Genomic DNA, 14195 nt, shown 5'->3' on the forward strand with positions numbered 1-14195 from the left:
TTAATCTCAGGAGGCAGGGGGTCTGCAAGCCATCACAAGACACTCGTGCCTTGTTCAGATTGTGGGGGGCCATAACCCGCATGTTAGCCTGGCTGCCGGGATGGTGCTGACATGGGCAGAGTTGAGATAGGGGCTCACTAAGCCAGATGATGTTGAGCTGGATGTTGTTGCACCAGGCTCTCTTTGAGCTGGGTGGTGTTGAGATGGGCTCTTGTTCAGCTGAACAGCACTGAGCTGAGCTCTCATTGAGCTGAGTTCTCAGTGAGCCAGATGGAGTTGAGCCAGGCAATGTTGAGCCACGATCACGTTAAACCAGACAGCGTTGAGATGGACTTGCATCAAGCTGGACATCCATTGAGCTGGATGACATTGAGCCAGGCTCTCAGATTAAGCAAGATGGTGTTGAGATGGGCTCTTGTTGAGCCAGATGGCACTAAGCTGGATGGTGTTGAGCTGAGCACTTGTTGACCCAGATCGTGTTGACCTGGGCTCTTGTTGAGCTCAGTGAGACTGATCTGGGCTTTTGTTGAGCAGGCTCTCATTGAGTGGGACAGTGCTGAGCTGCTGGTGTTAACCTGGCCTCTCACTGAGCCGGGATCTCAATGCTGCTTCCTACCAAGTGGGAACTGCAGTGAACCTGACACACATAGCACCTAGCTCTTCACCCCTTCCTCTGTATCAATTACATTGTTGTATTCATTTATTTGGCTGTGGTGGAGATCAGTTTAACATGCTGCACAGATTATTGCCTTTTAACCTTTCACTTTGGTCCAGTACCCACTGCCCATTTTTAACAGGAAAAGCAGCTCCTTCTGGTCTCTCTGGCTGGACCATGGGGCCAGCCAGCTTTACAGGAACAGATGGGGTTTTCTAATGGCATCCATATCACAACCTGGCTCCCTTCAGCTGGCCCAAGTAAATTATTAAAGAAGCAATTTGCTCTCATCTTTCCGTAAAATTCATCTTTGTGCTGTAACCTTGGGCACCGCTGTCACTGCTGTCACAGTTGTGCACCACGGAGCAGGGGTTATTCCTGTGACTCTCAGTGCTTTGTCTCATTACCTAGAGAGCTGCAGACAGGGAAATCCTGCCCGAGCAGAGAGGCCTGGTCACTAGAGTGAGTTCACCATCAGGGCTCAGCCTTGTGCCTGCCCACCTGTGAAAGCAGCAACCACCCAGGGCCAGCTTCTCCCCACTGAGCACTAATGCCAACCCCAAATCAGTATGGTCAACCCATCAGGAAGTCAACCTTTTAAAGAAAAGAAAAGAAAAGAAAAAAGAAAAGAAAAGAAAAGAAAAGAAAAGAAAAGAAAAGAAAAGAAAAGAAAAGAGAAGAGAAGAGAAGAGAAAAGAGAAAAGAAAAGAGAAAAGAAAAAAGAAAAAAAGAAAAAAAGAAAAAAAAAGAGAAAGAAAGAAAGAAAGAAAGAAAGAAAGAAAGAAAGAAAAGCCTGTGGTTTTGCTAAGAATTCTCTGGAAAACCCTTTTTGGTCTAGCTGAAGTCAATTAGCAATGGTTTTCAGTTAGTTGAAATGCGTGTGTTTGCCCAGGAACTTCGCTGGTAGCGCAGGTCACTCAAGGAAAGTGGTTTAAGTGCATGTGTCATGGGGCTCCTGGCCTACGGTAAGAAAATTACAGGTGATCCACTTGCTGCTTTTTAAGAAATGCCCCTCTCTCTTGTGAAATCCTGTATGTGACCATGCGTGGACTCATCGCAATGCAGTTTGGGAAAGAAGGAAAAAGCCTTATAGTAACTGAAGCAATCTAAGATACTTTTTGTGCATGTTCCTAACCACCGTGTCCTGGGGACATGGTGTTACCCCACCCCTAGGTTTGCACACCGGTTACCACCGGTTACCATACAGGACTGGTTGAGGATGATTCTCTTTACCGATGTTGCATTTTGGACATGCAAAGGTGAAAAACACATCCACACTGGGTTTGCACTGGAATGAGCCTGTGAATCCCAGGAGAATGCAGCCCAGTCTCCAAACAGGTTTTGTACTTCTGTAAGTACAGGTCTTGGCCAAGCTGCAAATCAGCTGTGTCGCAAGGACCCTGCAGGAGTCTCTGCTCACTGTTTACCAGAGCCACCTCTGATATATGGTCAAGAGGCTCAGCTGTGGCTATGACCGAAGCTCCCTGGAGCTAAAGTGCAAGAGGCTTTGCTGGTCTTTTAATAAAGCTAAGGCTGCTGTGATGCACACCCCACTTCTGAGGATGTAGCTACACCAGAAGGCAGTGGGTTTGATGTGGTGGCTTGGAAGACAGCAAGCATATCCCAGGACGGAGGAGGTGGCAGTGAGTAAACACCTCCAAACTGCAGACAGGCTTTCCTGAAGCTCACTGGGGCACAACTAAATATACACAAGGCAGCCAAGCCATCAGAAAGCAAAACTTCGGAGCCTGCGGGCCACCTCAGGGCCGGAGGCAGCCACAGCTTGGAGGTGGGAAGCCATCACATGCTGTGACCTGCCAGGTGGTGTTACTCTCTGAAAACATGGCTGGAAGGGAGTGTGAGGTGGCTAGTCTACCCTTCTGTCCCTAAGCAGGACCAACTCGCCCGGCCTCATTCTTGGGGATGTTGGACTGACTTACTCATAAAACCTCCAGTGATGGAGCATCTACAGACTTCCTGTTGCCTCTCCAAAACATCTTCCTGTGGTAGGTGATGGGAGCAACAGCCCTCTTGGTCTACACATGCCATTTCCCAAACCTGTACTCTGGCCCGTTGCTCGCACTATGGACACAATTCTGCCCATAGCCTGATGATGAAAGTATCTGCTCCCATGCTGGAGATGATAAAAGGACTGTTCAGTCCTTCTGCAGATGATGGCCAGACTCGGGGTTGTTTGGATGATAATGCAAAGAAGAACGATAGCCTGGCTTGCGTTATCTCCCACTATCTGCTGAAATATCGGCTGACTCGGCCAGGAGCTGTTTTTGTCATGGTACTTTTACACACTCATCGACTGTTCCTGTAGCTTCTGTTGCTGCATCAGCCAGACAGGACAGAGTTTTGCAGTGAAGGAGATAAATTTCTTCCTGGATGGCAGGAGTTTTTTTAAATGAGAAAACAACGCGTAGCAAAGATGAGACCTTTTGGAGCAGATAAATGGTCACTGCTACAGTTCTGAAACTTTCTAGAAGCAGGAGTGTTTCTGCGAATCCCTAGCAGGAAAACCCTGAGAGCAATGAGTAGAGAAACCCCCAAGAATCACTGCAAGTTCGCCTTGCTTTTCTAAAACACAGCAAACCTGCAAAGAGCGGGGATGCTGTGCTTTCCCGGCAGCTCCACTTCTAATACTGAGTAATGACCGAGTTTTTAAATGCTCACGCTAGTGGCAAGCAGATAACAAAGATAAATCCCAGCTAAGTCACAAAGCGAGTTCGCACTTAATGCAATGGCATTGCTGCCATGTTCGCACGCAGAAATGTAGCTTAAATGATTATTGCTTTGGCAAAAGTAAAAACAGAACATTAATGGGCAGGGTGGGACAGCGCCGGTGCTCTGCCTTTGTAATTAAACCCTCCTCTGGGGCTGCATTTGTTACCGGCTTTCTTTAGTGTCGGCGACGGCGAGGAAGCGATTTTTCTCGTTATGAATTGCCGTGCCCGGAGTCAACGGGGGCAAGAGACGGCATCGCAAAGCCATCGCCCTGGAGCAGGGTCAGTGCAAAAATGCCAGTGGGACCCTGGCGCAACCAAGCGAAAAGTAGGCCAAAATGTGCCTATGCACCCAGCCTCCACCTCCTTTCCCAGGTGAAGCCTTTGTTTTTGCCTTGCAAAAGCCTCAAAAGATGCAAAAGCTGGGTGACATGACTCATTTGAGTGTCCTTGGTCCTTGGCTTCGCTCGGGCTCAGCGCCTGGTGGGTTGGACAAGCCCCGTCCCACCGAGGCTGTGCTGGGGACCAGTCCTCCTGCTACGCCGTACGAACGCTCGTGGTGCAAAGGTTGAACCTCGTTTTTCATTCTGACTGTTGCAATTTTTTTTGCCAAAGCCATTTGGCAGTAAATAATGTGCATTAATTACTGTGTTGATTTCCGACGGTTGTAGGTTCTTTAGACACCAGAAGTACTTTTTCCATAGCTGGAGGAACAGGCTCTTAAGTTTTGGGTGCTATCACAGCATTAATAACAAGCAGAACAACGATAATATTAAAACAATAGCACACATGGCAAGAGTACATAGCCTCTTCCTTTTGGATCCTCTGCTGTGATCATTAATTATAAAGCCAGAGACTTGCACAGCTACTCAAAAGTGACGATTCAGTTTAGCTTCCTATCTGTCTTAAACCACAGGATTTCTCTGAGTTAACTCCTAGAGCCTGACTTCTGGGGGAAAAAAATCCAATCTTTAAGTATTTCCAGGGATGCAAAAGCCACCTACAGCTCTTGGGGAAGTTGCTCTACTTATCCACGGGGTAAAACACGTGTGTTATGTTTCTGTGGTGGACGTACCCAGGACATGCCACCAAAGTGCCAAGTCCTCCTCAAGAGAAATGCTGAGATTTCAAAAAGTTTCATTCCGGCCTAAACTGCCCAAGGTTTTCCCCAAACAAAGTATCTCATGTTGAGCTATGTTATGTTGCTGTAGCAATAACATTTAAACACAGTGTTTTTGACTTCATTAGCCCAGATCTCTTCAATAACTTCCCATTGCACATTCCAGTGAAAAGTTTTCATTTTTGTGAAGTCGGTGGCTGGAGGCAGCGAAGGTCTGACCACATCTGCACGGCTGGAGGGAGCCACTGGACGGGGAGGCAGCAACCCCGCGGCGGGGGGGTCCATGCAGCCGTGTCGTCTCCCTTGCTCAAGCCAAGCTGGGGGTGGAAGGGTTAATGGTAGGCTGATTTAAAAAAGAGAAAAACAACCTCTCCTTGCTAATGCTGCAATGGTCATCGGTGGCAGTACTACGCGAAGAAAATAGAGAAGTCCTGAAATCAGATTAATTCCCTTGCAACCGATAGAGATACAATAAATTCACCCAGTGAAGGAACTAGGCTACAATACCTGGGGCTACATCAGGGAAAGAGAGGGAGAGAAAGTGGCCCGTGAGAGCCCTTGGTGTTTAGGGCCTGTGCAGAGTCCATATTTATGGTTATGGAGAGCAAAAGCCACATTTTCCCACAGGACATCGGTGGTAGGAGCTGGGACCGCGATCTCAGCCCTTCTCGTGAAGCAGATTTGCCATGCGGGGAGAAATGCCTCCGTGCCATTGGGCTGCACCCGGATCAGCCCGTGGCTCCGGACCGATCGCCCTTATCACAGCCGAGCTGGCACAAGCTCAGGGTTTCATATCTAAGCTTTGATTTTCAAAATTTCTAAATATTGAGTTCAAGCAAGCTCAGAATGATGCTTGTCATGGAGCGAGGCCAGGGGAGTCCAGTTTTGGCGAGGATCAGAGGAGAAATGTGTTGGAAATGGCAGGGGCAAGAGTGGGAGCTGATCAGAGCTGTGTCAGGAGATGGGTTACAAAAACCAGCCTGGGGTAATGATCCACGTTGCATTAGGAAAAACTGGTCTGAGGGCAAATGCCATAAAAAAATATTGCTCTGGGGAGAGACTGATGGCAAAGATTGTGAAATATGGTGCACATATTGTTTTACAGCCAAGGTAACTTGTATCCTGAGGGTTTTATTTTACAGCTATTGCGAGAAGTTGAACCGTCATTCGCACCACCAGGGCACTACCTCTGAGGGACCCTTGGATGAAGCAACTGGTCTCCTCGGGGGGCTAATCCCACATCTCCCTGCTCTGTTGGTTAGGACTCTCCTATTCCCCATGCCAGCACCGTCCTTAAATAGCACTCTGCTCTCCGGGCTACATGCACAGGTCCACGGAGATGATGCCCAGGGCAGGTTTGTGGTCCCCTCTGCTCCTCCATTCCCCTTTAAGTGTGGCCCATGGCTTCCTTCCCCATAGCCGTTTCCTCTCAATTACTCCCCTAATTACCCTCTTCTCCAGTTTAACTAATTGCCTGTGTGGCACGAGATCAAAGGTCTGTTCCTGAGGGAAGTAACAGGAAAAAAAAAATAAAAGGAAACCCAGGCAAAGGCCTGCAAGTGCGGGACGTCACGTGGCTCTGCCCTCATGTGCCCAGCAGATCTGCGGGTGGCCCTGGCTGGAGATGCTCGGTGACAGAGACACTCAGTGGCCAGAGATGCTTCATGCCCAGAGATCCTCAGTAGCTGGAGATGCTTGGTGGCTGAAGCGGCCTGGTGTCCAGAGATGCTCGGTGGCCAGAGCATGTGGCAGTGCCTCCGCTGTTCCCGCGTCGGCTGGACTGCACGCAGCGTGCAGGGCGCCGGGGGTTTCAGCGGAGCGACTGTCTGCCGGGAATGGTGGGAACTGCTGCGATAAAATTAGCACGAGGCTGAGCTTTATCTACAACTTGAACTGAAGCTGAACCCAGTCCTGTTTTGCTTTGTTTTGTTTTGTTTTTTTTCAAGTTCAAAAAAGTTCACGGGGAGGGAGGCAACGGGGGGGCATTGAATTTTTTTCTTTAAGTTGGTCATTTTATGATTTTGCTGGAGCATGCCTTCCTCGCCTGCGTGGAAATGCTGGGGCGCTGCGGTAGAGGAGCCTCTTGTGATATTCCCAGTTTGATGGGACTCAGCCCAGCCGCAGACCTTGCAAACACTGCCTCTCCTGGCCTCCACCGCCCGGTCCAGCATGCTCTTCAAATGTACCTGACCCCAGGCCTCTTTTTCCATTTTTAGATTAAAAGAAAGAAAAATAGCCCAACTACCTACGATGTCAAATCCAAAGTGAGGTGTACTGTGAAACTGTGAAGAGTATCTAGGAATGTTGCCAGGTGCTGGACCACACTCAGCTGCACGGCTACTGCTTTGAGTGCTCTTCAGGACTACTTTATCCCATGCTGGCTCCCTGGGCCTCCAGACGGCTTCCCAGTACAACTGAGAGGTTTGTACAGGCCTGGCACCTATACAAACAAATGGAGTCCTAATACTCCCTTTGCATGTGGCCACTCTGTCGTGGAGCCTGGGCAAATTTGGTGGCCCAGAAACCTGTCAGGTGGCCATGGAGCCAGGGATGCGCTTCATCTGCCAACAGCCAGGCTCTGGGCTCCATCCATGGTGGCGCATCCAACACAGCCAGGAGCACTCCCCGGCACTAGAAAGCCATTGGCACCATGTCCTCCCTGGACTCTATGTTAAGGTTCCTGATGCCATTACTGATCATGAGTGGTTCCAAGTACCTGCTTGGGAAAATGGAGGGAGGAGTTTTGGCCAAAGGACATCTCCAGCACCACACCAGGGACCGCCTTTGGGCAACAAGAAGGCCCCAGGTTGCTCTATGCCTACTCTGGGGGCCCTGAGGCTGCTCATAAAGTTGCCACTGGTTCCTAATGGGTCCCTAGTAACTCCTGACCATGGGCAGGCTTTTGTGGAGACGTTGTTTTGGTGGTTGCAGGTTCAAAATCTGAAACTGGTTCTGCATAGTCCTCCAAGATGGTCTGAGAAGCCAGCTGGTCCAGAAGTCTCTTCCTTCTTAAATTTTCCTATAGTTATAGGAATAACAAGCACTGCGAGCAAGTTTTGTTTCCCAGTGGTCCGCTTGTCCCTTCCAGCTGCAAGACTTGTGGTATGTGTGGTTATTCCACCTCCTAAACTACTCAAGAGCTAATCAAAACTCAACCAAAAAGGACGCTCTGATTTTAATGATGCTGCCCTCTCGACTGCTTGCAAATTTAGAGAATGTGCGGGGCAGACTCGTTTCCTGGAATGGGAGCTACTGGAGAAAAAGTCCCTCCAGGCTGGCTTATAACCCTGACACATTTGATAGCCATTCAAGGACTACTGGGAAACGCGTGTAATTCTGTCCCCATGAAGCTTCAGACAGAATTTCATCATCGAGTCTGATGCGCCGTGAAGGAAAAACTGCTAACGTCCGCCGGCTGCTATATAACCTCTGCTATTTGTGCAGGACGAGCGGTGCTTTTTTCCCCGGTATGTGACAGCAATCGAACCCAAGGTTATATGCCGTGGTGGAAAGTAGGCCTGTCCCAGTGGAGCCTTGTTTCTGCATGGAGCAATAAGCAGTTTCAGCCCATTTGTGCAGCTGCAAGCCGCAGTGTCCCCCAAATTAGCGGTGCAAACTGCGGGAGCCCCCAGGGCTGTCAATGAACTGCCTTCAACCGCAGCAAGCTTTTTTGGAAAACCCTTCGTAACCTGAGCGAGAGGTGCCCGGCGTCCTGGGGATCAGATTGCCCCAAGGGATTTGCTCGGAGTCCCATGACGGACCTGGAAGGGAGCCCAGACGTCACGGCACCGGAGCGCTTTTGGCGGGGGGGGAGGCAGTCGGGGACTCCACAGGACGCCCGGCGCCTGCTGCCCCGGCCCTCACCCTGGCCCCGGGCCAAACCTGGCTCGGCTGCAGCCAAACCGCTTGCAAATCCTCTCTTGCAATTGCTCCTCTCACCATTGGTGCCCGTGGTGCAAATTCCCTCTTGCGATTGCTTCTGCAGTAGTGGGGGCAACGTCTGCACGGGATGTCCGCTGTGTCTGCAGACCCACATCCGTGGGAAATCACCCCAGGAATACCCGATTCTGCTCGCTGGGCACGTAGCAGGTATTTTTAACCTGATCTCCACTCTCTTTTGGGTTGTTCTCCAGCCAAGACCCAATTTCCCGCGCTACTTCGAGCCAATCAGCCTCAAGCAGCTGGAGCAACGACACTGCTCCCCTGCTGCAGGAGCCACAGCTTGAAACACCACCACCTCCAGCCCCACCACACCATGGGGTCATCCCAGGTCCCCGGGATGTTTCGCCTTGGAGGTGCCAGACTCAGTGCAGACTGGCCCTGCTCCAGCCCGCTGCCTCCCGGCCCGTCACACCAGCAGCTGAGCAGCCTACTGCCACCAAGGGCTTTTTATCGCACCCATCTCAGCCCTGACCACCGCGGTGGTGGGTCAGTTCGTGGAGCCAGCACTCCATTTGCAGGAAACCCAGCACCATTATCGGCCACATTCATCAGCCCCAGGCCACCAGGCCCCACAGCACCCTGCTCCACACAAGCTGGTCTCAAATCCAGCTTCTCCTGGCAGCAGATCTGGTGGAGGGGGGAGATTAGGGGCTGGGGCTCCACGGACGGGCTGGACGGGGGCACCTCTGCGTCGTGCAGGTAGAACCTTTTCTGGGGAAGCAACTGATCCAGCTAATAGGGAGAGGAATTAATTGTGAAAAGTTTAAGCAGCTCTTTAAAACATGTGCATTTCTGTCCCCTCTCTTTTCCTTCCTTCCTGTGGAAGCTATTTGCCACATTTGACACAAATTCAACCATAGTGTTGACCTACAGTTTTCGAAAAATTGACAGTGGAGCCAAAAAAGCATGATGTCGTTGCTGTCGGAGGTTTTTGCAGACTGTTCGCTGGTCTACGGGAAGCAGCACGCCTTCACCTTCCCAAGTGTAGCAGGTATGGAAGCAGGCACTAAACTGAGCCTCAGGGGGCTGGTTTGGGGGTCGTCATCACTGATGGAGCTAACACCATCAGAAATGCTGGTCAAGGCAAGGTTAGGTGTATTTTAGCAGGTATCAAATGGTCTGAATTAAAATCTACAAAGGAGTAAGAGGGGCTCTTGGTCATAAAACCCTGCAGTGCACACAAACATCTCCACTGAAGGCGTACCTTTCAAGCAGAAAAAATATGCATCATGCTGTTTCAAAATTCCTTTCTGCATTCAAAAAAAAAAAAATCTTAGCAGACGTGCAGTGCACACATAGCAATTTGTGAACTTATTTTAAAGGCACTAGGCCTATTCTTCAACTGGAAAAATATTTCTAACTGCATGTATTTCTCTAGAACCGGACCCGTGTACTGTGGAGGAGGGTCTGACCTTCTTCATGAGGCAGAAATCTGAAATGGAAACACAGTGCACACAGCGGCTGTGGCTTATCTCACTGGTGATGCTGCTTCTGCAGTGCCAGGGCCCTTATCTTCAGTGGAGTCAACTGTATACGCAGAGCTAATTGCATCAAATAGCACAAAACACTTCTTACTTATCAAAAATCCTGGGCAGTGAAAAAGCAGCTTTTCAAAATGGGTAAGAAGTGCTCTGGAGTGTCCCCCTCCCCCCCCCCCTCAAAAAAAAAAAAAAAAATCTGGGGGCTTGAAGGCAATAATCTCTCCAGAATGGCCTCACACAGTTAAATTACTCTTCCAGGAGGAATTCATCAGTTCTGGAATTGTAATTTTTCTACACAAAGTGAAGGGCTCCTTCTCATCCCTAACTTTCATCTAAAGCCCCGTGGGACAAATCTCAGGATTTCACTCTGCGGCTTCCTGCTGGAGCCAGCAGGTCAGGACTGAACCAGGGGCTTCCCAAACCACACAGTCGTCAGAGGAACCACAGGCTTCTGGTGGCGTTTCACATCCCTCAAGTGACACAGCTGCTCAAGCACGTCTGAGCGATGGCCGGGAAGTCTGAATAAGAGCATCCTGTAAATGCTTTTTTACAAAAATGTTCCATACTGTCCTATTGCTGTTGGTTATTGGGAATATCTGCTTTTAACATACCCATCCATCACCACTACGAAGTGATAAATGGCAAGTAACTGGACAACATCTACAATGAGTGCTGATCCTCCACAATCTCCTCCAGGCTCATCTTCTATTACTTGGTAATTTTTCTTATTTCATTGGACAGAATTTTGGAATTTAATGAAATGTCTCAATTTAACACTTTTATCTCTTGTCTGCATACCAGTTTTTCTGCAGGGATGAGGTCTTCTCCTTCATGAAGGCTAATGAAATGTCAAAAGGACATGTACACTGCACGTGCAATTGTCCAAAACCCTAGAATAGAGCTTATTAACTAGAAAAACAGAATTTATAGATGTTATTCCAGATATTTAATGTCCGTGCATAACAGACGGGAGCACAGTTTCTAAAATGTCATCTTTCAAAGAGACACACACATAACAGCACCGAATGCAGGAGATGAGGAATTGTTTTCGTGCAATGTTATATATCCATCACTAATACGTGCTCTTGTGTTCCTGGCACAGACAAAGAACAGTGCGTGAGATAAATACTGTCCAAATCCATTCCATGTATCTCCAGTTTGGACCCCAAGGACAGGCAAAATGATAATAGTAAGGCGATGATGAAGAAGAAGCCCTCATGTGCAGATGGTGCTTTGCATTTCAGAGCTCTTTGCAGAGGAGGCATGTGGCATGGAGGAGCAGTATGAAAAAATCTTGGTGTGGAGTGCCTCAGTTTGAGAAGGTCCCAAAAACAAATGAGGTTTTAAGGAGGGATTTCAAGAAGAGGGTGAACGGGGAGTGGTTAAAAGGAATTTTAATTAACATCAGCACTTGAAATGTTATTTAATAAGGTCCAAAACATCTGAGAACAATGAAAGCAGAAAAGAGCATCCTGCATCTCATCAAGCGAGCAGGGGAAAGCGTGGGATTTGGGATAGGCTTTTGATCCTAATGGGAGAAGAGGGACACTTGAAGAAGACCTCTGGGGAGTGGATATTCCTGGGAAAAGCAACACTCCAAATATTGCATTTTCTTCCTGAGAAAAGCCAGGCCTCATGGACAGATCCTCGGCATGGATCAGGGCGTTCCAGTCTCCATTGCATGAGTGCCATTGCCACACCAAAGTACCTCCAGGGGCCTGGTCATTCGGTAGGGAGACAAGTGCCATCCTCTACGGGTCAGTGGGGCACGCAGATGTGAGGTGGAGCTGGCACTGACGATGAGCAGCTTTGCCCTCAGGACCCAGCTCATGTTTGGCCCCATCAGAACGGACAGTGCAGTACACACTGGGTTTTGCCAGGCCAACTAATCTCCATGGCAAGCACGCAAGAGCCATCAGCCTGGGATATGTGCGGCACACAGCACGCTAGCCTCGTACGTTCAGGTTTTCCCTGTGCCTAAACTTGTCGATGGGGTTGTTCAGAGCGATGACATAATTACAGTTTCAATCGCAGATTAATAAGAAGTGGTTTTTAGTGAACTCCAAGGCATGCCTGAACTGGAAGGGCATTTCACCTCCCTGCTGCCTCAGAGCCGAGGGTGCCATAGCTGCTTTGAAGTCTCCTGGCGTGGAGGTTTTGCAAATACCAGCAGCAGCGGTGGCGGCGGCACTAAAGCACCTTCCGAAAACACCCTTCCCATGGCATATTATCCTTTGGGAAGCCATTCAGCTTTCATCTCAAATGCAGCATTGGGCAATGGGTGTATAAATAGACTGTGAAGAAGTGATCAGGAGCCTCCAAAATAAACAGCTTTTGTTGGTGGAGGAAAGTCTTCCCAGCTGCTGTCAAAGGTGAATATTCCGATAAGTGGCTTGTAGCTCATCCTGGATGTGCAGGAGTTGACTTCAGGTTTGCCACACATAGAAGGAAGCAGTGAGCAAGGGGAGGTGTCTTTGCACAGGCGAAGTCAATACTTGGTACCCTCATGATCAGCACTCATGGACTTCCTCCATGTTACTCTTACTGCAGCTTGTCAAAGGGGAAACTGAGGCACAAATGGCTTGACTGAGGGTGCCTAGATTTCTTTGGGTCTATCCCAGTAGTGTGGGGCTGACAGCTTCACGCTGCTGTTTCCAAGGTTTGTCCTCTCCACAGGTGCAGGTTAGGGAGTTCAGGTGCAACCATGCATCCAAAAGACTGGGAGGAATTGAAGCCATTGAACTCTTGCTCCACTGCTTTAACCCGTAGATGACTGAATAACTCAGAGATGCAGGGAAGATTTAGGAGAGCTTTCACGTCCCTGGAACAGATACCGAAAACAGAACTTGAAGGCCAGCATTTAGAGTTCTCGAGAGTTGGGAAGAGGACCTCAACAGCAAAAACATGGAGAGGCGGGAATGTGGTGCTCAGGGAGGCCATAGCCATGGAAAGCATTATTAAAAAGTAGTGTGACTTCTTTGTCTACATATAACATCACCCACCCTTCTTCCTCCCCCACCTTCCTCCCAGCGCAATGCGTTGCTCCCTTTGCTCTCTTTAAGGAGGTTTCAGGGTTTAACAGAGAAGCTCTCACTTACCCTTGTGGACATCAAGCCTGGGACTGAAAGAGTAGCTACGGCACAGCAGAAAGCCCTCAAGTGGGTAGCAGGAGTCCCAGAGTCTAGCAGAGCCCTGCCAACCCAACCATTTAGGTTGATTTAAAAGTCAAGATAGTTCATAATACATTTTTTTTCTCTTGGCCTTCCAGTCTCTAAGCCTTCAGCATATGTTTAAATCATGTTTTCAAGTTTCTCTTGCATTTGGAGGGACAAGACAGTTGTGCTTCTGCCAAAGGTGAGGTGCCTGTGCAGCCTCCTGAGTTTTCAGAGGAGCATTGAAGCTCATGAGCTCCTGATAGGCATGGCTGCATAGAGCCTCCTAGGTAAGAATGAAGCATTGAGCTTAAAAAAGCAGCTGAACCTTTGCAGCAGAAACATATGGCCAAGATATGCTGCTCCCTGTGGTTTCCTGCTCTCTCCCTGTTGACTATCTCCACTTTCAGTTCCACTTCAGACATTCTTCAAATTCTGCCTTATCACAATGCTATGCCCCTTCCTTGCTTCAGCTGAGGTTATTTTACTGGCCTGCCCATCTCTATTGGAAGGAGGCAAATGAATTTTAAGCTTCTGAGCTATAAACACCAAAATCCCCTTATCTATGGTGTTCTCAGCATTTCCCAAGCTACAAGCAGGTCTGTATCTGGAGATCGATCCCCTGTAACAAAACAGGTCCTTATCTGGAGATCTGCTTTCTTGTAACAAAACTATACCTCAGGTGAGAAGTTTGCCTTCTGAACTCAAGGTGACCTCTGCAAGCTAAAAGGCTTTGGATTAGGAGTGCTGGAGTTGACTGTATTAAAAATCATTCCAAACCAGGAGCCAAGGTGCTGAGGCTTGAGACACTTCCCAGAGAAAGACCTGTGCTCTGCTGCATTTTCAGCCTCATAAAGCTTTACTTTTATAGGATATCTACTGAAACTCAAGAATATCTCTTGTTGCCCTGGCAGGGCAACATGAGCACAGACTCTGCTGCCCACTGGGCTGCCGTGATCATTTCTTCACCTTCTGGCTGTCCAAGAAACAGCAAACTGGACCTCCCCATTCCCAGGCATTACCAGACCTGAGTTGGCTTCAACCAGAAATCATGTAGCCACCATCAATTCAGCTTGGAGTCAAGCAAAGAGATAAAATGAGGACTTAGTGCTTGCT

The sequence above is a fragment of the Rhea pennata genome, chromosome Z (assembly GCF_028389875.1).
Source record: "Rhea pennata isolate bPtePen1 chromosome Z, bPtePen1.pri, whole genome shotgun sequence".
Classification (NCBI taxonomy): Eukaryota; Metazoa; Chordata; class Aves; order Rheiformes; family Rheidae; genus Rhea; species Rhea pennata.